This window comes from Cherax quadricarinatus, chromosome 3, assembly GCF_038502225.1.
Source record: "Cherax quadricarinatus isolate ZL_2023a chromosome 3, ASM3850222v1, whole genome shotgun sequence".
In the NCBI taxonomy this organism is placed as follows: Eukaryota; Metazoa; Arthropoda; class Malacostraca; order Decapoda; family Parastacidae; genus Cherax; species Cherax quadricarinatus.
The window spans coordinates 14,263,138-14,285,934 of NC_091294.1; the positions used below are offsets into that span (position 1 = coordinate 14,263,138).

General features: G+C 44.2%; 1 protein-coding gene across 1 annotated transcript in view; it reads left to right on the plus strand.

Moving 5' to 3' along the window:
- The first annotated feature begins 1,705 nt into the window (after positions 1 to 1,705).
- LOC128684111 (ecdysone-induced protein 74EF) overlaps positions 1,706 to 22,797 on the plus strand; it is a 1,067,593-nt gene continuing 1,046,501 nt past the window's right edge. Inside the window, exon 1 of the mRNA XM_070090227.1 lies at positions 1,706 to 1,721. The gene's annotated coding sequence lies outside the window, so the exon portion shown is untranslated. The remainder of the gene's footprint in view (positions 1,722 to 22,797) is intronic.

Genomic DNA, 22,797 nt, shown 5'->3' on the forward strand with positions numbered 1-22,797 from the left:
AGTTTAATGCAGTGTTTGTAGCTTTCACAGAGACCCACACAAAAGACCACTTTGACAACGAATTATGGATATCAGGGTGAAAGTTATTGAGATGGGACAGAAAGAACAGGCAACAAGGTGTGTTTGGTCTGTATGCCAAAGTCTCTTATTTGTACAAAGTTACTGAACACCGCAACTTATGTTGTTGAAGTTTTGGCAATAATGATTGTGGTTGTAAGCCACCAGATGCAACTTCCCAGCGCTTAAGGAACGGCTATTGAAAATTCACTACTGTCGGGAACATTTTTCAAACTTAGCCCCAAATATCTTCTTGCTTGTTGATTTCGACATAAGACATTTAAAACAGAAGAACATAGCATATAGTGTAGTAGCACGGATCATTCCAGGAGTCCGTTCAGACGATCATTCTTCACACAAATGAGCTGTTGAAACTCTGTAATAAATTCGTCTTAAACCAGCAAATAGTAGATACAATAAGACTAGGAAATATACTTGACCTTATTTCCACAAATACTGATAAACTGATATAACAGTATCAAAACCAGTTAATTTAGAACATAACCTTAGATTAAAGTTCAGACCTGCATGCACAGAGGTCCTGACCAACACAATGTAAACTTCTATGAGGGTTCTTTTACTAAATTCAACTTTAACAGGAAGAACATCAACAGGGATCAAACAAACCATGTTCTTAATGAAACATGCTAGGAATCTTCAGTATTATGGATCCGAATCAGTGTCTAGCAAGGATCAACTCTGCAGCACCAGCAGTGTCCTCAAGGTACATCGCACTAAAGAAAAAGATGTAAACTAGGACACGAGGACATAAAAACGAAGGAAAACTGCAGCAGGCCCAGTGGCCCAAGATAGACAGGTCCAACTTACACCCACCTACACCCACTCATGTGCCCGTCCAGCCTATATTTAAAACTATCCAAAATTCTTGCCTCAATGATGGTTAGAGTTTGTTCCACTTATCTACAACTCTATTGCCAAACCAGTATACTTCCCAATACCCTTTCTAAATCTAAATTTCTCCAACTTGAATTGGCCCTAGTAGGTTTAGCGCTTTGTTTTAATAATAATAATAATAATAATAATAATAATAATAATAATAATAATAATAATAATAATCCAACTTGAATTCACTACTGCGGGTCCTGTCTTGGTTAGATATTTTCACCTCGCTGTGTATATCTCCTTTGTTTATTCCTGTTATGCATTTGTACATTTCAATCATAAGTTTCCATTTCTACGCCTTTCCAAAGAGCACAGTGTCAGTGCCTTCAGTTTATTATCGTATGGAAGGTTTATAATATATGGGATCAACTTCGTCATTCTTCACTGTATATTTTCGAAGGCATTTATGTCCATCCTGTAATATGAAGACTAGAACTGAGCAATATAATCTAAATGAGGTCTTACCAAAGACATCTGAAGCCGAAGTATAACCCTGGGACGGTTACTGATGTTTATTAATATATAGCCAAGAATTCTATTAGTTTTATTGTGAATACTTACGTAGTGTTCTCGTGGCTTTAAATTTCTGCTAACCAGAACTCCTAGAGATTTTCACATTCACTGTAAGATTTTATTTTTCCTTCCCAGGATCAGAACCCCACACTTCACTGATCGAAGGTGACTTCGACATGCATTAGCAATTGTTGATTCCATCAACTTTCCCACAGTTGAGATGTTGCTGATTGGTCTAAAAATTTAAGGTAAAGACCTATTTCCCGCTTTGTAAACGAGTATCACATTCTCAATTGATCCCTTGTATTATAATATAACCTTTATCCATTTATCCAGTGATGTGTTGAAGAGACAAACTAATGTTTGCTAAGTTCTTCCTTACATTCCTTCAGAGCCTTGACAACAGCTCAAAAGGGCAGAGGCGACTTGGCCGGCTTCAGTTCATCCTGTTGTCTGAGGACCGTGTCACTAGTGACTTTGATCTTGTATAATGTATTTTCGTTCTGACCTGTATAATTATTGATTTATGGGATTGCGTTTGTATCATCTTGTGTAAAAACAGGAAATAGATGTTGAAAATGGTGCACATTTTTTTGTCACTAACAGCAGGTTCACTTGAGTTACAAAAAAAATGGTTATAACTGACTATAATTTTTAAAGGGGTGGACCGGCAAGCCAGGGTAAGGCCTCGATCAGATGACCAAAAGCTCCAATGGCGGGTCATCATCTAAGACCTACATCAGGAGACACTTGTCCTGTTTCCTGACTAACCTTAGCTGAGTTACATTTAAATGGGCCTCTTTTTTCCGCTGATCTTATTCCAACATACCTGAAAGAAACTCTTAAGACTGGTCTTTGATTCCATCGGAACTTAATTTCATATTCTCTAATGGCTTTTCTACTTCTTTTGTTTTATTTCTCTCTTAAATTGAATATAAATTGTTCGATAAGGTGGCCATCACCTCTTAATTCACTTGTCACTTCCTTCCTTTTCACCCAAGAGATGCTGAGTCTAGTAGTTATTCATTTAGGGTCATTCATGTTTGATCTAAATTCTCTATTAGGAATATATGCAGCTTGGCCAGTTGTACAATGTTTTGGGAAACGTTATATTGTCAACCATCACCACCTTCTACCCTGAGTCCCTCGCCATAGTCCCTGGCCAGGTTGCCCCAGTCTTCACTTCTCCGGTAATCTCTTTACGCATATAATCTGCATCACGAAAATTGGGGACCTAAACTTTGTTATCTATCAATGATATATCAAGGCTAAGTGATTTTTGTTATTGCCTTCTGCAAGCTCTTTATTAATCTTAATATTATCTAAGAATCCACTTTTGCCAGAACTAAATCCAGTATATTATTTCCTCTAGTTTGTTCTGACACAAACTCTTTTGAAAAGCAGTCCGGGATCATTTCTAGAAAGTTGCTGTTAAATTGTTCCAAATTATTTGGCTAAAGTTAAAATCCCATTAAAATTACATTTCTGTTTATAGATGCTTGAACAGTTTCATCCCACTGTCTGGGTTTGAGAATCTGCAGCTCACACCAAAGATTAACTTTTCATGTCTTTCGTGAAGCTGGAACCAAACAGATTCCTTGTCTGTCCCTTCCATCTTTATATCGTTTATGATGTGACAGATTAATTTTTTCCTAATATACATAGCAACTCCGCCTATTTTCCTATCGACTCTGTCAGTGTGGAATAATTTATACTCCTCTATGTGAAATTCAGCAGACAGAGACGCTCCCTCTACAGACGAAGATCAAGAATCACCGAGCTCTTCAAGGGTGCCAGACTATCTGGAATGCTAAAGGAAACATTGGCTGGGAAACAGAAAATACTGAACTCAAATTGAATGAATCATAGAGTTCAGGAGAGACCGAGGAAGCTGAATGCAATTAATGAAAGAGAAAGAAATCTAAACTATTTCTTCTCGTATGTCAAATCCAGGGAAAACCCACATACAGTATCGGGCTGTTGTTCAAACAAGATGGATCTTACACTGATGACACCAATGTAATGAGTGAAATACTGTGTGTTAAATAAGCCATTAATCAGACTCACAATCTTGTCAATATCAACAAAATTTCTGACCTAACCCTAGCTACACTGATCATGTGAAAAGCCACTGACATCATGTGCATGCACTCTGTCCCGGCCAAGACTTGTTGAACTCCATGTTCATATTGAACTACAGGAAACTCCTATCACGTGCCTTAAAGTATTCAAGGCACGTGATAGGAACCTAGACCCTGGAGTCACCACACTGTGACAGTAGATACAGCCTCACTCCATAAAGGTGGTAGCACATTATAAAAATCTTTGAAAGGGTTCTATGAAGCAAGATCGCTAACCACCTTGGCAACCAACAGTTGCACAACCCAGGGCAGCACTGGTTTAGAAAAGGTCGCTCCTGCCTCTCACAGCTGGTGGACTTGTATGACATTGTCTTGGATGCACTGGAGGACAAACAGAATGCAGACGTAGTATACAAAGAATTTTATAAAACCTTCGACAAGTGCGATCATGGTGTAACAGCACACAAAATGAGTGCAAAGAAAATAACTGGAAAAGTGAACAGATGGCTCTTTCTGGCCAACAGAACACAAAGAGTAGTAGCAAACAGAGTTAAGTCAGGGGCTGACACAGTAAAAAGCTCTGTTACACAAGGTACAGTACTTGCTTCCTCGTATCAGACATTGTCAGAAAAGTTCACCATACCACCGTGTCTTCCTTTGCTGACGATACTAGGACGTGCATGAGAGTGTCATACTCTGACAACACTCCATATATCCAACCGGATATAAATAAAGTTTTCCACAGAAAATAATAAGATGCTCAATGAGGACAAATTTCAACTTATAGAAAGCTTAAGCAAATAAAAGCAAGAACGGAGTATAAAACAATAGAGCGGCAAACTAATGTGAAGGACCTGGGAGTGGTAATGCCAAAGGATCTAATTTTCAAAGATCACAACAGTATTTTTCAAGGCAGGCGAAATTGCAGATCAAAAGAATATATAGAGACCTTCACTGAAAACAGAAGTACAGTCAATCACTTTAATTATTATGAACGGATGAAATCCTTTGACCTGTAATCTCTGGCATGCAGGCAAGAAAGATACATACCTGGAAAAACCTAGACGGACTAGTCCCAAATCTACACGCTGAAATAACTTCCTACGAAAACAAAAAGCTTGCCAGACGGTGCAACATCCTCCAAAGGAACTGCAGGGATGCAGTGAATGCGCTCACACACACCACAATAAATGTCAGGGGCCCAAGATTATTCAGCAGCCTCCCATCATACAAAAAAGGGTTTACCAATAGACACCTGGCTGTCTTTAACAGGAAGCTGGATAGGTTATTAAAGTGAGTACCTGACCAGCCGGGTTGTGGCTAGTACGTCGGTTTGCATGTGGCTAGCAATAACAGCCTGATTGATAAGGCCCTGATCCACCGTGCTTCCTGGTCATATACCAGGCCACGGGGGCACTGATCCCTGGAACACCCTCCAGGTAGACTCCAGGGAGGAAGGGAGAGAAAGAGGGTGGGAGTGGAGACGGAGGGGAGGAAGGTGTAAGGGATGGAGGAAGGGAGGGAAGGAGAGGAAGGAAGAGAGGGAGAAAGAGAGAGAAGTGAGTTAAGAAATAAAAAGCAGAAAGAAGTAGAACGGAGGAGGAAGGGCTTAGTAGACAGTGATGTAGGAAGGAGGGAGTAGCGAGACAGGGAAGGAGGGAGGAGGGAATAGAAAGGAGGGGGTGAGGAGGGAGGGAGCTATGCTTGAGGTGTTCCAGGTGTGCCAATGTTAGCGTGAAGGGCGGTGCTCCAACAGCTGATGAACCAAAACAATGGACCAGCTGATCGTCCCAGAGCTGAGAACAGCTGATCGGCGCAACTGACCAAGCTAACTCGAGCGTCAGTCAGCTGTTCAGGACGCATCAGCTGATCGGACAAAAACGAACGAATGCCCGAACAACGCAGCCGAAGGTCTCGTCGGAACACCGTTGATCGCGATGTGTTAGATAGAGCTTTATCTAGTCCTGATAAAACTTTACGCAGAGATAAGTGTGACTTTATTAACCACTACACGCAGAGATAATTCACATTATAAAGCTCTACGCAGAACGAAACAGAATAAAGCTCTATACAGAAAGAAACATAACTTGATAAAGCTCTACAAAGGCGAAAAACCTTGATAAAGCTCTATTCAGAGTTTAAAGTTAATGAAGCTTTACACGGTGAAGGCTGTAAGGAGAACGTTGCCAAGAAACCTCGGAAGTGTGACCCCCATGAGTGTGACCCCACGAGCGTGACCCCATTAATGTAACCCCCATGAGTGTGACCCCCATGAGTGTGACCCCCATGAGTGTGACCCTACGAGCGTGACCCCATTAATGTAACCCCCACGAGTGTGACCCCCATGAGTGTGACCCCACGAGCGTGACCCCATTAATGTAACCCCCACGAGTGTGACCCCCACGAGTGTGACCCCACGAGCGTGACCCCATTAATGTAACCCCCACGAGTGTGACCCCCATGAGTGTGACCCCACGAGCGTGACCCCATTAATGTAACCCCCACGAGTGTGACCCTCAAGAGTGTAACCTCATGTGTGACCACCCCATGAGAGTGACCCCATGAGTGTGATCCCGTGATTGTGACCCCATGAGAGTGACCCCATGAGTGTTACACCATGAGAGTCACCCCAGGAGTGTGACCCCATGATTGTGACCCCATGAGAGTGACCCCCATGAGTGTGACCCCATACGAGTGACCCGATGAGTGTGAACCCCATAAGTGTGACCAAATGAGTGTGACTCCATGAGTGACTCAATGAGTATTACCTCCATGAGTGTGACCCCAATGAGTGTGACCCAATGAATGTGACCCCATGATTGTGACTCAGTGAGTGTGACCCCATGAGTGTGACCCCATGAGTGAGACCCCATGAGTGACACCCAATGAGTGTGACCCACATGAGTGTGGCCCCCATGAGTGTGACCCAATGAGTGTGACCCAATGAGTGTGACCCAATGGGTGTGACCCCCATGAGTGAGACCCAGTGAGTGTGACCCCATGAGTGAGACCTAATGAGTGTGACCCTATGAGTGTGACCCAATGAGAGTGACCCCATGAGTGAGACCCAATGACTGTGACCCCATGAGTGTAACCCAATGAGCGTGACCCAATGAATGTGACCCAATGAATGTGACCTTGCATGACCTATGAATCACCTCAGACGCTTGAAGGGGAGAGATGGAAGAGGAAAATGGAATAAAGCAGAGACGCAACAAAATGAAGGTAGGAAGTAGGAACATAAGAACATAAGAAAGAAGGAACACTACAACAGGCCTACTGACCCATGCGGAGCAGGTCCATGTCCCCCCCCCGGATTAGACCAATGACCCCCCCGGATTAGCCCAATGAACCACCCAGTCTGGTCATCTCCACTCAAGGATGGAGCACTGTACCAGACCCAGCAGCACAAGCTAGTCAGGTCCAACTCACACCCACCCACACCCACTCATGTATTTATCTAACCTATTTTTAAAACTACACAACGTTTTAGCCTCAATAACTGTACTCGGGAGTTTGTTCCACTCATCCACAACTCTATTACCAAACCAGTGCTTTCCTATATCCTTCCTGAATCTGAATTTTTCCAACTTGAAACCATTGCTGCGAGTCCTGTCTTGGCTGGAAATTTTCAGCACGCTATTTACATCCCCTTTATTTATTCCTGTTTTCCATTTATACACCTCGATCATATCCCCCCTAATTCTACGCCTTTCGAGAGAGTGCAGATTCAGGGCCCTCAGTCTATCCTCATAGGGAAGATTTCTGATACATGGGATCATCTTTGTCATCATCCTCTGTACGTTTTCCAGAGCATTTATATCCATTCTGTAATACGGTGACCAGAACTGAACAGCATAGTCTAAATGAGGCCTAACCAAGGATATATAGAGTTGAAGAACAACCTGAGGACTTCTATTATTTATACTTCTAGATATGAAGCCAAGAATTCTGTTATGCACTGTTGTCTTGGTTTTAGATTACTGCTAACCAGAACTCCTAAATCCTTTTCGCAATCAGTAGTATTAAGATCTACATTATTTAGTTTATATGTGGCATGGTTATTTAACTGTCCAACGTTTAGAACTTTGTATTTGTCAATATTAAACTGCATCTGCCACTTCTCCGACCATTGCATCAGTCTACTCAAATCATCCTGGAGTGCTCTAGTGTCCTCATTAGAATGAATTGGACGGCCTATTTTGGTATCATCAGCAAATTTGCTTATATCGCTATTTATTCCCACATCTATGTCGTTTATGTAAACTGTGAACAACAACGGGTCCAACACTGACCCCTGAGGAACACCGCTTGTGACGTACCCCCATTCTGATTTCTCTCCATTTATGCAAACTCTCTGCTGTCTATTTGTTAACCATGCCTCTACACAGGAAAAAAATTCTCCTATTCCGTGTGCCATAAGTTTCCTCAATAGCCTCTGGTGTGGAACTCTCTCGAAAGCCTTACTGAAGTCCATATACACAATATCATATTCATTACCATGATCTACCTCCTCAAACACATTAGTGAAAAAAGTTAGTAAATTCGTAAGACAGGAACGCCCCTTTGTAAAACCGTGTTGAGATTCATTAATCAATCTATGCCTATCAAGATGGCTACGAATTGCTTCGGCAATTATTGATTCCATAAATTTTTCCCACTATGGAGGTAAGGCTTATTGGTCTATAGTTTGAAGCCAAGAACCTGTCACCTGCCTTGTAAATAGGTATTACATTTGCCATTTTCTACTTATCAGGCACTATGCCAGTTTGTAGTGATATGTTAAAAAGATTAGCCAAAGGTATGCTAAGTTCCTCTTTACATTCCTTTAACACCCTTGCAAACAGTTCAACAGGGCCTGGGGATTTGTTAGGTTTTAGTTTCTGTATTTGTCTGAGGACCATGTCACTAGTTACCGCAATCTTACATAGTTTATTATCATCCTGTTCTACATAATCTATTATTTCAGGAATATCGCTAGTATTTTCCTGGGTGAAAACTGAGAGGAAGTAGGTATTTAGAATTTCGAAGGTAGGAAGTAGAAAGATAGGAAGAAGGAAGGTAGGAAGCAGGAAGGTAGGAAGAAGGAAGGAAGGAAGAAGGAAGGTAGGAAGTAGGAAGGTAGGAAGAAGGAAGGTAGGAAGTAGGAAGGTAGGAAGGTAGGAAGAAGGAAGCAAGAAGGTAGGAAGCAAGAAAGTAGGAAGCAGGAAGGTAGCAAGAATGAAGCAGGAAGGTAGGAAGTAGGAAGCAGGAAGGTAGGAAGTAGGAAGGTAGGAAGTAGGAAGGTAGGAAGTAGGAAGTCAGGAAGGTAGGAAGTAGGAAAGTAGGAAGGTAGGGAGATAGGAAGAAGGAAGGTAGGAAGTAGGAAGGTAGGAAGAAGGAAGGTAGGAAGTAGGAAGGTAGGAAGAAGGAAGGTAGGAAGTAGGAAGGTAGGAAGTAGGAAGGTAGGAAGAAGGAAGGTAGGAAGTAGGAAGGTAGGAAGAAGGAAGGTAGGAAGTAGGAAGGTAGGAAGTAGGAAGGTAGGAAGTAGGAAGGTAGGAAGTAGGAAGGTAAGAAGGAGGAAGGTAGGAAGTAGGAAGGTAGGAAGAAGGAAGGTAGGAAGTAGGAAGGAAGGAAGAAGGAAGGTAGGAAGTAGGAAGGTAGGAAGAAGGAAGGTAGGAAGAAGGAAGGTAGGAAGTAGGAAGGTAGGAAGAAGGAAGGTAGGAAGTAGGAAGGTAGGAAGAAGGAAGGTAGGAAGTAGGAAGGTAGGAAGAAGGAAGGTAGGAAGAAGGAAGGTAGGAAGTAGGAAGGTAGGAAGAAGGAAGGTAGGAAGAAGGAAGGTAGGAAGCAGGAAGGAAGGAAGAAGGAAGGTAGGAAGTAGGAAGGTAGGAAGCAAGAAGGTAAGAATGAGGAAGGTAGGAAGTAGGAAGGTAAGAAGGAGGAAGGTAGGAAGTAGGAAGGTAGGAAGAAGGAAGGTAGGAAGTAGGAAGGTAGGAAGAAGGGAGGTAGGAAGTAGGAAGGTAGGAAGAAGGAAGGTAGGAAGTAGGAAGGTAGGAAGTAGGAAGGTAGTAAGCAAGAAGGTAAGAATGAGGAAGGTAGGAAGTAGGAAGGTAAGAAGGAGGAAGGTAGGAAGTAGGAAGGTAGGAAGAAGGAAGGTAGGAAGTAGGAAGGTAGGAAGAAGGAAGGTAGGAAGAAGGAAGGTAGGAAGTAGGAAGGTAGGAAGAAGGAAGGTAGGAAGTAGGAAGGTAGGAAGAAGGAAGGTAGGAAGTAGGAAGGTAGGAAGAAGGAAGGTAGGAAGTAGGAAGGTAGGAAGTAGGAAGGTAGGAAGAAGGAAGGTAGGAAGTAGGAAGGTAGGAAGAAGGAAGGTAGGAAGTAGGAAGGTAGGAAGCAGGAAGGAAGGAAGAAGGAAGGTAGGAAGTAGGAAGGTAGGAAGCAAGAAGGTAAGAATGAGGGAGGAAGGAAGTAGGAAGGTAAGAAGGAGGAAGGTAGGAAGTAGGAAGGTAGGAAGAAGGAAGGTAGGAAGTAGGAAGGAAGGAAGAAGGAAGGTAGGAAGTAGGAAGGTAGGAAGAAGGAAGGTAGGAAGTAGGTAGGTAGGAAGTAGGAAGGTAGGAAGAAGGAAGGTAGGAAGTAGGAAGGTAGGAAGTAGAAAGGTAGGAAGTAGAAAGGTAGGAAGAAGGAAGGTAGGAAGCAGGAAGGTAGGAAGAAGGAAGGTAGGAAGAAGGAAGGTAGGAAGTAGGAAGGTAGGAAGAAGGAAGGTAGGAAGAAGGAAGGTAGGAAGATTGTCATGGTTACCGTCGCTTATGCAACCACATCACTCTGAAATAGAGGATGCCAGGGTGAGAGTGAGAGAGAGAGAGAGAGGGAGAGAGAGAGAGAGAGAGAGAGGGAGAGGGAGAGAGAGAGAGGGAGGGAGAGAGAGTGAGAGTGAGAGGGGAGGAGAGGGAGAGAGAGGGAGAGGGAGAGAGAGGGAGGGAGAGAGAGTGAGAGGGGAGGAGAGGGAGAGAGAGGGAGAGGGAGAGAGAGGGAGGGAGAGAGAGTGAGAGTGAGAGGGGAGGAGAGGGAGAGAGAGGGAGAGGGAGAGAGAGGGAGGGAGAGAGAGTGAGAGGGGAGGAGAGGGAGAGAGAGGGAGAGGGAGAGAGAGGGAGGGAGAGAGAGTGAGAGTGAGAGTGAGAGGGGGTGAGAGGGAGTGAGAGGGAGTGAGAGAGAGTGAGAGTGAGAGGGGAGGAGAGGGAGAGAGAGGGAGAGGGAGAGAGAGGGAGGGAGAGAGAGTGAGGAGGGAGGAGAGGGGAGGAGAGGAGGAGAGGGAGGAGGAGGGAGGGAGGGAGAGGGAGGGAGGAGAGGAGGAGAGGGGAGGAGAGAGGGAGAGGGAGAGGAGAGAGAGGAGAGGTGGAGAGGAGGAGAGGAGGGGAGGAGGGAGGAGAGGAGGGAGGAGAGGAGGGAGTGAGAGGGGAGGAGAGGGAGGAGAGGGAGGGAGAGGGAGAGGGGAGAGGAGAGGGAGAGGGAGAGGGAGGAGGAGGGAGGAGTGAGAGGGGAGGGAGGAGGGGAGGGAGAGAGGGAGGAGGGGAGGGAGAGAGGGAGGGGAGGGAGAGAGTGAGGAGGGGAGGAGGAGGGAGGGGAGAGAGGGAGAGGGGAGAGAGGAGGAGGAGAGATAGTGAGAGGGGAGGTGAGGGAGGGAGGAGAGGAGAGAGAGGAGGGAGAGAGTGGAGTAGGGGAGGGAGGAGGGAGGAGAGGGAGGAGGGGAGGGAGAGAGAGGAGGAGAGAGGAGGAGAGGGGAGGAGAGGAGAGGAGAGGGAGAGAGAGGGAGGGAGAGAGAGTGAGAGGGGAGGAGGGAGGGGAGAGAGGAGAGGGTGGGAGAGAGGGAGGGTGAGAGAGGAGGAGGAGGAGGAGGGAGGGGAGAGAGGGAGAGGGAGGAGGAGAGGGAGGGAGAGGAGGGAGTGAGAGGAGGAGGGGAGGAGAGGTGGAGGAGAGGGAGAGGGAGAGGAGGAGGAGGGAGAGGAGAGGGGAGGAGGAGGGAGAGGAGAGGAGAGGGAGGGAGAGAGGAGGGAGAGAGAGTGGAGAGGGGAGGAGGAGGAGAGAGAGGGAGAGGAGAGAGAGGAGGGAGAGATGAGGAGGAGGGAGGAGGAGGGGAGAGAGGAGGAGGAGGGGAGAGAGGAGTGAGGGGAGGAGGAGGAGGGAGAGAGGAGGAGGGAGAGAGGAGGAGGAGAGAGTGAGAGGAGGAGAGGGAGAGAGAGGGAGAGGGGAGAGAGAGGAGGGAGAGAGAGGTGAGAGGAGGAGAGAGAGAGAGAAGGGAGAGGAGAGAGAGTGAGAGGGGATGGTGGAGGAGGGAGAGGAGGGAGGGGGGAGGGAGGAGAGAGGAGGGGAGGGAGAGAGAGGTGAGGAGGGGAGGAGGAGGGAGAGAGGGAGGAGGGAGGGAGAGGAGGAGGAGGAGAGAGGAGGAGAGGAAGGAGGGGAGGGAGAGAGAGGAGAGGGAGAGGAGGGAGGAGGGAGAGTGAGGAGGGGAGGGGAGGAGGGAGTGGGAGTGAGAGAGGGAAGGTAGAGAGGGAGGGAGAGTGAGGAAGGTAGAGAGGGAGGGAGAGTGAGGAAGGTAGAGAGGGAGGGAGAGTGAGGTGAGGGGAGGTGGGAGGGGGAGAGGAGGAGAGGGAGGAGAGGAGGGAGGAGGTAGGAGGAGAGGGGAGGAGAGGGTGGAGAGGGAGAGGAGAGGGAGAGGAGAGGGAGGGAGGAGGGAGAGGAGAGGGGAGGAGGGGAGGATGAGGAGAGGAGAGGGAGAGAGTGAGAGGTGGAGGAGAGGGAGAGTGAGGGAGAGGGAGAGAGAGGGAGGGAGAGAGAGTGAGAGGGAGGAGAGGGAGAGAGAGGGAGAGGAGAGGGAGGGAGAGAGAGTGAGAGGGGAGGAGAGGGAGAGAGAGGGAGAGGGAGAGAGAGGGAGGGAGAGAGAGTGAGAGGGGAGGAGAGGGAGAGAGAGGGAGAGGGAGAGAGAGGGAGGGAGAGAGAGTGAGAGGGGAGGAGAGAGAGAGAGAGGGAGAGGGAGAGAGAGGGAGGGAGAGAGAGTGAGAGGGGAGGAGAGAGAGAGAGAGGGAGAGAGAGAGAGAGGGAGAGGGAGAGAGAGACTATAATTCTGTTGCTTTCAAGTCGTTGTGTGTGTTTGCATTTAAACATATTAGTGAAAACTGTAATCTCTCTTCTATCTCTCTCTGCCTCTCTCTCTCTCTCTCTCTCTCTCTCTCTCTCTCTCTCTCTCTCTCTCTCTCTCTCTCTCTCTCTCTCTCTCTCTCTCTCTCTCTCTCTGCCTCTCTCTCTCTCTCTCTCTCTCTCTCTCTCTCTCTCTAGGTTTCATTGGTCTGTGTGAAGAAAAAAAAAAGTTATTTGCGTATTTTGCTTTCCATGCGCTCACCTGTTGGTGACTGAGTCTCAGCTCCTGGCCCCGTCTCTTAAACTGACAGTTACATAAATTTATTCTGCTATTTGCTTCCTCGTAGAGTTGTGTAATAATGTTGTGTCTTGTACGTCTAAGGTCACATTGTGCTGACAGTTGTCAGGCTGTAAAACTACTTCCTGACATCCCTCTGACATAGCCAGACAAACTCTCGAAACTTATCAAAGGTATACATGTACACAACCACTCGAGGATACTGTTACCCTGTATTTATCAAGCAGGGGTGCCGCGGCACACCGGAGTGCCACTGACAGTGCCGCGGGGTGCCGCGGCACACTGGGGTGCCACAAGGTTGTCAGTATTTTTGCCCTAGCTTCATCGTCTTAATTAAAACACCCCAATATTTTTTCTAGTATTTGTTGTATAATTAACTACTACAGAAGAGTTCTTACAGTTTTTCGAACATTTGTCATTAAATGATAAACTATTATAGTATAATAAAATATATAATTAATATTAAGTGAAGTACTAGTCCTTGGTAATGAAAATAAACCTCGAAGCTGTAAACTAGGTGAAGTAGAGCTTGATCATACAGACTGTGACAAGCAGAAATCTAAAGCCAAGACAGCAGTGCCTTAGTGTGCGCAACAAGGCCAACAGATTACTTGGATTAATCTCAAGAAGTATAAGTAACAGAAGTCCAAAAGTTATTTTACAGCTCTATACATCACTAGTGAGGCCTCATTTAGATTATGCTGCTCAGTTTTGGTCCCCTTACTACAGGATGGACATAGACTCATTAGAGAACATACAGAGAAGAATGACTAAAATGATTTACTGTGTAAGGAACCTCCCGTATGAAGATAGACTTGTTAGGTAAGACACATATGCAACAGTTAGGTATCTTTATTGTGAAACGTTTCGCCTACACAATAGGCTTCTTCAGTCAAGTACAGAAAAGTTGATAGAAGCAGAAGATACTTGAAGACGATGTAATCAGTCCATCACCCTTAAAGTTTTGAGGTGGTCAGTCCCTCAGTCTGGAGAAGAGCATTGTTCCATAGTATGAAACAATATGGAGAAGAAGTGACAGGATGGGGCTTTTTATAGCGCCAAGAGGTGAGACGTAGGCCACTAGGAGAGGTAAGAACTCAGATGTTGAGAGGTCAGGTCCCTCTCAAATCCAGCCCCTCTCACTAGTGGAAGTTGTCGAAGTTGATTGCAGGTCTGTACCAGGCCTTCTTTGCACTTCACAGGATGTGGAGGTACAATAAGTTGATTAAGTTCTAACTACTTTCACAGGGAGTCAAAAATCACAGGTAAAAATTTATGGCCTTTATATTTACAAATACATTTATATTTACAAATAACTATATACAGGACCTTAAGGTTTCATTACCAGTCACACGGATAAAGTTACTAGTTATTACCCGGAGGTTTTCAGATCACCGGTGAATATATCAGACAGTTGATATTCGACGTAATACACAGATAAGTCCCTCACGACCACCTTAAGTATAATGTAAGGGAATATGACTCTGTTACAACAGAGGACTTCCAAGCAATGCACCTTGAGCTGTAGATCGGCTGTTACTGACTGTAATGGGGGAGGAGTGACCTGACATAAGGTAGGTCACGTGATATACACTTAGAGGGTAACTGTGTTAACCAGAAACTGGCTGCTACCAAGTGCTTCACATATCGCACTGTTACACCTAACCTAAATAATTCTACTTAAACGTCTATTTCTCCGACCATCGTGGAGTTCTTGTGGAGCTTGACTGGGGGGGGGGGTTCTCCCGAACCGTTTTAAGGGATATTGGAAGTTAAATATGCGACTGCTACAAAGTGCGGATGATAGGACACTATTCACGGAAGTAGACTCCTGGGAAGGATGGGATTTAGTGCGACAAAGGGATGAGGTTGTGAAGCCTATATCCTATGTGCATCGGTGTAAGAAGGCCTCTCGCTTGCGGTATGGTTTTCTGAGGTACCTGGAGGGTTCTTTACGGCATCGTTATGCGCAGGGAGAGGCGTCTGGAATTTACCCAGTGGACGAGATTGATGATCTTAAGGAACAAATCCAGGCACTGAAAAATAAGGTTTTTGATGGGGTGATAAGCCGTCTACTTGTATCTTACGTAGTCAGGCACAAAGGCGAAAGGAGACTGAAATTGTGAGTTTAGTGGTGCAGGATGGAGTTGACGGGTATAGTGAGGGACAGGTCTTAACAACAACGGAAGGAATAAGTTTTTATGTCGATACATGGTGTAAGCTCCAAATGCAAAGTAAAGAAGTGAGTGAGCATGCGATACAGGAATTGGGGCTGGGTGTACGATGCGAGTTGAATGATCGCTTTCTCAAGGGCGGGCCTATAACTGAGGCGGAGGTGTGGGAGGCATTGCAGGGAATGAGCAAGGGTAAGGCGCCAGGCATTGACGGCATCCCGTGTGAATTTTATATCCAACACTGGGAGGTAATACGACTTATATGGTTCGTTTACTCATTGGATGAAGGAGGGGGGTGTTAGGTTTGTCTCAGCGTACAGCAGTTTTGGTGTTAGTTAGAAAATGTGACGTACCCATAGCGATTAAGGATTATCGACCCATATCGTTAATGAGTAGTGACTATAAATTATATGCAAAAATTTTAATGAATAGGATTAAGAAAGTGTTTGATAAGGTAATCCATAAGGGTCAGTTTGGCATGCCAGGAAGGTCGATGTATGATGGTCATGGGAATATAAGGGAGTTTGTCGAGGAATGCAGAACGAGGGGTGGGGGTGGTGTTTTGGCTTTAGACTGGCAAGCTGCTTTTGATAGTGTGGAAAGGGAGGTGATGCGGAAGTTCATGAGACTGCAGGGTTTTGGAAATGAGGTCGTCGTGTGGGCCCGTTCTTTGTACAATGGTGCTGGTTTTAAAGTACAAATTAATGGGAAGTTAGGTGTCTTTGTCCACTTGAACAGGGGCATTCGACAGGGATGCCCCATGTCTCAAATGCTTTTTTGCTTATATGCAGGACCCTTTTTACTGGGCTGTTTGTGGACTGGGAGTAGATTCGTCGTGGGGTTCGAGTAGTGGTCGACCGGCCCTTGTAGGTTATGTAGATGATAATACTCTGCTATTACGTACGAGGGAGCAATTGGGTTTTGTTGGGAGACTTGTTGATGTATTTGGTAAGGCTATGGGGATGTGTGTTAATAGAGAAAAATCGAAGATTATGGAGTTGGGAGAGTGGGTGGGAGAAGGGGTGGGTACAGAGACATGGACGGTGGTTGATCGTATCACTATATGTGGTATTCAGTATATGTGAGAGGTTGATCAGACGAGGGCAGGGCATGTAATTCGGGGAGGGTGGTACATAGTGTTTTGCGGCATTTAAATAGTCTACGGCCGCAACATTTAACCCTGCACCAGACGGCGGTGGTCATTAATGTTCTGCTTTATAATAAAGTATGGCATGTTGCTGCGCTGTATCCTCTGTTGCAGGGGGACGTCAAACGTCTTTTGCATAGAGTTTATAGATTTTTGTGGGGCTCGGGGTGTGATTGGCTCACAAGAGCAGTGGTAGAGACACCAATGCATCAGGGAGGGTTAGGTCTCATTCCTCTAGGGGCTCGTGTCATAGAATGTTACGTGAAGCGTCGTTTTCTCCGACTGGGTGGGATGCATGGTGGGTTAACTGAAATGTATCGCAACCTGCGCAGGTGGTGGGGAGGGAGGGATTTAATTAGGTGTGAGACGATGTTCCGCGTGTTATTGCGCATGCGGGACATGCGGAGTGTTAAATTATGTACTTTGGAAAGGGCGGGTATGGAGAGAGTCGTGGTGCGAGTTGAAGGAATGTACCCCATGTACGCGTGGAGTGATATATGGAGGCGGGACCAACAGTTGCATCTCCTTCCTCAAGTACGGGAAGTGGTTTTTGAATTTTTGCATGGAATCCTGCCGTCCGGGGTGGTGTTGTATAATCGGCGTTTGGAGGAGGACCGGGGTTGTTCGGCGTGCGGGGCGGAGGAATCCGCTTTTCACGTTGTGTATTTCTGTGAAGCTTTAGGTATGGTACGTGAGTGGTTCAGTAGGGTTTTGCGATTGGTGGGGGGTGATGTTTGTCGGCGCTCCGAGCGCTGAGTTTTGATGTAGGTGGGGCTGACATGTGTGTACAATGTGCGGTGTCGTACGTCATGGCCGATTATATTTATGTTTCATGGGCTATGAGGCACATTGAAGGTAATAGTAGAATTCGTGTTTTAGTGGGAACGATTCATAGGACAATGTGTCGAAATAGGTTGGTATATGAGGGGAGATGGGAGAAAGACTTCCCGTCTGAATATAAAGCTTTGGAGTTAAGAGATTTGAGATAATTTGTGTGCGTTCAGTGGGTAATCTAACAGGCTGGTCAGCTGTGACTAATTGTGTATAATAGTTATGTCATTCGTCTCTCGACCTCTGGGGAGAGAGGACGCATGCCTAGTAGCTACACCTGCCCTCTGGTGGTGACCTTTAGCAACTGGAAGACAAGATGGCAGTTCGAGTGGGTCAGAGGATCAACACTGTTTGTATTCAGCTGGTACGTGGCATGCTCAGTGGTAAAACAATGAATACCTTGCTACCTGCCATCATTAGAGACGTCTATGGTGTCCCCAACAATGAAGTATATGGTGTAGCTTTAAACGGGATGTCCAGGGTATTCGTGAAAATGAATCGTGCCGACTTCTATGACAGAATTGTTGACGAGTACCAGGAGAGGAAGATGACTGTGAACTCGACTAAGTACTATACGTGGGTGAAGGTGAGAAATGTCCCTTTCGAGGTGACTGCATATGGCATACAAGAGGCTTTCAACAGTTATGGTAAAGTCCATTCAGCTACTATGGGAGTATGGGAAGATGGGCCATACGAGGGACTACCGGAGGGTTCTTATACCCTCAAAATGACTTTGGCTAGGCCTATACCAAGAGCTGTAACTCTTAATAGTTTACCCAAAGATGAGTATTTAGATACATCAATGACTATTTCTGTTGTGGCTGCTGCAGTATTTACACAACTTATTTGGGCTGTGTTCAAGCAGACTGTTTCTTCTGGCATAATGTGAGCTTTTTGCTGAGGCCAGTTATTTTCATTAGAGAGCCAGTTCGGTCCGTGGAGCCATAATTTATTATCCACAAATTTCTTGAGTGGGACACCACGTGACAACATGTCAGCTGGATTCTCTTGGGTAGAGACGTGAAGAAAGAGATAATCTCTCTGCATCTCTTTTATTTCTGCTACTCTGTTCTGTACATAGACCAACTTACTCTTATTATTTCTTAACCACTGGAGAACTGCCTCATTATCACTCCAGATCACGGTTTTTTCAATAGTGAGATGATCAAGTACTTTGTTGAGATAGACAGCTAATTTTGTACCTACATAGAGTGCTGTCAGTTCCAATTGTGGTACTGTTCTGACCTTCAAGGGTGCTACCCTGGCCTTTGAAGTAATTAGTGTACTTCCTTCAGCATTACTCATGTAAGCTACAGCGCCATAACCTCTGGTTGACGCATCACAGAACACATGTAATGTGTAATTGTTTCCCTCTTGACCTATTTGTCTGGGAAATTTAATTTGATGAAGTTGCTTAAACTCCTTGGATATTTCATCCCATGCTTGACTCATTTCTAGAGGCAAGTTCTCATCCCATCCAATTTTGAGCTTCCATGCATCTTGCATAAGCATTTTACCTTTTATGGTAATTGGTGAGACAAGTCCTAGAGGATCAAAACATTGTGATACCTCTGACAGTAAACTACGTTTAGTGAGTGTACTGCATGATTTATTGTTTATCTTTTTGAGACTCAAAGTATCTTCCTGTGTGTTCCAATTAAGTCCCAGCATATTGTTGCAATCAGGAATTTCAGTTTCAGGGAAATCTTCTTTGATAGGTTCCCTTAATTGCTTTGAATTAGTATTCCACATCCTTAGAGGCATATTTGCTTCTTTCATCTCCTTGTTAGCTTCTCTGTATAAGGATTTCAAATCCTCCTCTTTATTCACAGTACCTTGAAGATTGTCCACATAGAAACTTTTCTTTAAGATTTCTTTGAAGGGACTTTCAGATTTCTTCAAATGTGTATTTAGAGTAGCTTCTAGTAAGAATGGAGAGGATGTTGCACCAAATAATACTGATTTGAAACGATAAGTTTTCACAGGACTTTGAGGATCATGTGGATTTTCAGGCCACAAGAATCGAGTATAATCTCTATCTATTTCTTGTAGTCCTACTCTTAAGAAAGCTTTGGAAATATCAGCCGTGTAGGCATATGGGTTTGTGCGAAATTTCATAAGCACGTCTCCAAGCTTCTCAGTTAGTGAGGGTCCGGTCATCAGACAGTCATTAAGACTTGCTACATCTTTATTTGCACGTGCGCTGCAATTATATACAACACGTAGTGGAGTGGTTTCAGAATCTTTTCTGACTCCATGGTGCGGGAGATAATGAGCGTTTGTCTTCAACTTATCTTCGACTATTTCCTCAAAGAATTTATTGTCCAACTGTTCTTGTATGATATTATCATAGACAGTCAGTAGCTCTGGATTCTTCCTGAGCTCATGTATTTGTGCTTTCATCTGTCCGAAAGCCATGCGATAATTGCTAGGCAGATGTGGTGGATTTAATTTCCATGGTAACCTAACCCAATACTGTCCATCTTTATATTTGACAGTGTCCAAATATTGGTTATAAGTCCGAGACTCTTGTGGGCTTGGTTTATTTACATCAATACCTATCGCATCTAAATCCCACAACTTATCAACTGGTTCATTCATTTCTTCCAGTAATGATAATTTTTGCTGTGGTACATGATCAGCGGTTATTCTCGTAACTAGTACATTTTCCACTGAATCAATATCAACTTCTTTCCCACTTTGAGAGGGAATGGGACCACATATCATGTGGCCTCCTGCTGTTTTCAGCAAGTGAACATCATGTTTACTTACTATATTTTGCACAAAACAGTGATAATAATCACTTCCAATGATTAAATCAATTGGACTAATTGTGTCCGTCTGTATGTCAGGACAGGCTAACTTGACCTTAGCTGCTTTCAGTGCTGCAACTATTTCTTTTAATCCCTGGATCTGCACAGACTTAGGCAAATCATCTACTACCACAGCTTCTACTGTCTTTTTCCTGTTTCCTAGACCAACAGTGATTCTGGCTAGGTCATATGTCTGTTTACCAGAATTGTGGAAAAAACCAGCTATATCTAACTGTATTTTGGCATAGGGTTGTTTATTCAGTTTCTGCAGCACTGTTCTTCTTATGAAGGACCTTTGTGAGCCTTGATCAAATAGTGTTAGTACATTGGTTTTGTGTGATTTATTAGATAACTCAACTCGAGCTATCGGGAGAGCAGTTGCTTTAAACTTATCTCTCACATTTAATGCTGTTGCTTGTTGACTTCCTGATTCTGTGGAAGTCTTCTGCTGTTCAGCAAAAGTATTTGGGCATAATGCTGTATGATCCCTTGCATTTAAAACACTTCTTCAGTGAGCATTTTCCTCCCTTGTGTTCACCTAAACACTTGATGCACCTTTTCAGCTGATGAACACGTTGTTTACGTGCCTCCATTGATGTGTATTGAATACAATACTGTGCCCAATGTGTTCCATCACAAAGTACACATTTTGGAGTACGTTTATGTATGACAGTCTGTTTACTGTCTGTTGTATTCACAGCTTGATAAATGCCTATATGGGATTTCCCATTATGTGGTTTAATGGGAGTAGGTATACTCGTTTGTTTTCCACTGGATTTGTGGATTTTTCATCTTGTCTCGTTGCTTGCATGCATGAAACTATTGTTTGTAAACCATTGCTAATTTCCTCACAAGTGAAATAGCGTTTATTGAACATAATATTTAATCGTTCAATAGTTTGTGGTGACAACTTATCTTGTACAATACCACTGATAAACCAATCACATTGTCTTAGGTCATATTTAGCATCTAGAGATCTGAGACTATTGTCTAATGTGATTCTAAATGCCTGTAAGTCTGAATAACAATGTTTGGGTGGCTTCAAGCTTGATATTAAGACTGCATGTCTAACTCTAGCCTTGTCAGCATCGAAGTAATTGTCTGCTAAGACACGTAAGGCTATTTGATAATTACCTTTAACCACCGGAAATGACTTAATTAGTTCATAGGGTTCTCCCTTCACAAGACATTTAAGGTAATTGAACTTGGCAATCTCATCTATGTCAGTTCGTGAATTTACTATGGATTGAAAACCACTAATGAATTCTTCATAATTATGACCTTGGAAAATAGGTAATGACAATGTAGGTAAGCTTGGTAATGGGACACTTGTTGTTACAGGTGTAACAGGAGTTTGACCACTAGTAGTAGGTCTCTGTGACAGAGTTTTACGGCAGATAGCCTGTACTCCCGTCCACCTTAATTGTTGATCACTAAAAGTATCCAAAACATTTTTAATTTCATCCTCAGATGGATCTGATTCAAGAAATTTATTTTCATAATGTGTATAGTCTGAATTAATTATTTTCATACGTTGTGTAAATAATCCAAACTTCACCTCAAGATCATCAAAATCTATGTTTGTATCTTGAGTTAATCCTATACAGACTGAAATTAGATTTTCTAATTGTGTAATCTTAGTCTGTAAAGACTGAAACTGAGTTTTCAAACAAGCCATTTTAATGGTATACTGAAAATTCTAGCACCACACTTAGAGTGTTTAAATAACACTGTACTGCTATAAACAGCTGAGTTTTGTTATGCTTAAGTCAGCAATAATCGAGTCAGACACTACTGACCCACTAAGCTTAACCTCAGGGTCAATGACCATGAAGGGTACACAGTACATGTGGCTGGTGTTTATGGCTTGAGTTTGCTGTGTCAGCCTGACCACGATGATTAATCGTAAATAACGTTATACACTTCATTCACTATACACTATAAATGTCACTGTATAACTGTAAATCACACGTGAATATTACTTACACATATATAAATGTCACTGTTAATATGTATTTGAAAGCTTACACTTTATATATAAGTTCCTTTAATATAACAGGTAGATCTATAAGAAACAAACTTTAACACAATCTTGTCTCTTAATTTCTGTCTATAAACATTATTAACACTATGTGTATATATACACTCAGACAAACAACATCACTTGGGTTGTTGTCTTAATCAGCAATTTCTCGAGATTGGAGCAGTGGGTGCAGGATGTGGGTGAGTCACCCAGCTCCCGTTTTCTTTGGGTGTCCGCTGGGTGAGCGCCCGTTTTCTTTTGGGTGAACGCTGGGTGAGCGCCAGTTTTCTTTTAGTTCCCCATACTCTGTGATTGAGTCTGGAGGGACTCATTTATACTGATTTATATTGTAAAACACTACTTTTACAGCTTTTTTCGAAGGACCTTGGCTCATAGTACAACATATTTGGACCACAGTGTGGTCTTTATCCGGTTCGAGCACGACCAAATTCTGTTGAAGATATTGGCCTTACCAGCTAAGATATAATTTATATATATAAATATAGGAAACACTTAGCTGATAAATGACAACAAATCGTCTACACAGCCGCCCCTGCAGACGAGGTCTAGAAGCTGTCGAAACCATCTCAACATGGGCTGTCAAAAAAATATAATTTGTAACACCGCTGCAAGGAGCAGAGGTCACTTGACTACGTGGCATAGCATCTGTGATCAATTACTCACTCTAGCAGTAAACAAGACGCTCGCCCCTTCTGAAAGGGCTTGGCCCCTCAGGGCTGAAAGGGGCTGAAGGGGCTGAAAGGGCTGAAGGGGGCTGATACCCCCCTCCTGGAGAAAATTTCTCCACACGGTGTGTTGTGTGTGAGATTGTAATACCACTGTAATATACGG